Source organism: Lycium ferocissimum, chromosome 4, assembly GCF_029784015.1.
Source record: "Lycium ferocissimum isolate CSIRO_LF1 chromosome 4, AGI_CSIRO_Lferr_CH_V1, whole genome shotgun sequence".
In the NCBI taxonomy this organism is placed as follows: Eukaryota; Viridiplantae; Streptophyta; class Magnoliopsida; order Solanales; family Solanaceae; genus Lycium; species Lycium ferocissimum.
In genome coordinates this window covers 47519084-47520616 of record NC_081345.1, presented here as the reverse complement: position 1 = coordinate 47520616, position 1533 = coordinate 47519084, and positions in this window count along the sequence as shown.

Here is a 1533-nt window from a genome sequence, read left to right as displayed (position 1 = left end):
CCTTTTAACTGTTAAGTTTCAGAATATATCCAATAGAAAAAGTTCTGCAGTGTTATGCTGACTGAGTTAAAGAAAAAAATGGATGTCATATAGGGAAATAGCAAGTACTGAAAGATAAAATGAAGTGGTTTTGAGGTAGCTTTACATGTATATATATAGTGCTTTACAAACATATGGAATTGATACAAGGTCGTTCAGTATGTATAGGAAAAATATTTATTTAGCGCGTAATATTATATTAATATAAATAAAACTGTACCAATTTTACTTGTCAATTACTTCTGGATAAAATCTTAAAGGAGGCTTCATTGGACTACGTGGCGCTTACGTTGGATTCGTATTACACGCCCTTTGTTTGTGTCTTTTCTTTTTTTTATTATTTGGATTTTTCCACTTTCTGTTGCTCTTTTTTGGATTTTGTACTCGACAAAATGGCAAAAAACAGTCACTTTAAGTGACTCACTTGCGTCTTGGATAGGATCAAAATGATCTCTTTAATATAAACAGTAGTTTTATTAATTTAATTAATTTAAACGTGTATCGCACTTTAACGTGTAAACTCTCATTGGTTTTGACTACTAATACAGTAATACTGCGATCAGTTTTATTATGCGCTAGTTGTGTGAGGCCTTTTTTTTTTGTGAGATAACAGTGGACTCACATCTTACACTTTTAGGTCTATAAATTTTGAGTTCACTTTTTTATCTCACAAAAAAAAAAGTCTCACACAATTAATGTCAGTTATGTGAGGCACATTTTAAAAAAATTCACTGCAATCAGTAATTAAATTGCAACTTCAAAACTGTGTTCTAGGAAGTCTGTGTAGGCTTCCAATATTCGAGAAGGCGGCTTAACTTTAAACTTTTTTGTGCAAATTCTACTGAGTAAAAATTACTATCCCCTAGTCTCAAATTATGTGTCCTAATTTTAATAAAAATTATTGTTTTGAATTATTTGTCATTTTAGAAATTCAAGACATAATTAATTATTTTTTTGTCATTTTATTTTTAGTAAAATTTTATCATTAATGAAAATGACACGTAAATAGAGTAATATTTAATGGAAGAGATTATAACTTATACATAAATAAGGTTAAGTCATTGCCCCTCTTAGTTAATATTTTTTAAGGGATATGTACAAAAGAAAAAAAAAATATAGATAATTTGAAACGGAGGAAATACAAACTAGAAGCCATTGATGTTGAGAGTTTTGCTTTTCTTAGAAAAGAAAGCTAAGAAAAAGGACTATAGATAAATGATTAGGACAAAACTCTACGCTTTTTTAATTTTAGAAGCAAAACTTTGATAAGCTTTTATAAATTTCAGATCACATATCTCGAAATACCTTACGTATCAAGTAAAAACCTAATAAAAACTTGTAGTATTAAGGCAAAAAAAAAATTGCATCGATTTTTATGATTTATTAAAAAAAATATATAGTTCAAACTTTAGGATAGTGACCTGAGTTTGAATTGTCTGAACTGAACTTCCCGACAATATTATCCTAAAATTTAAACTGCAAAAATTGAACTTC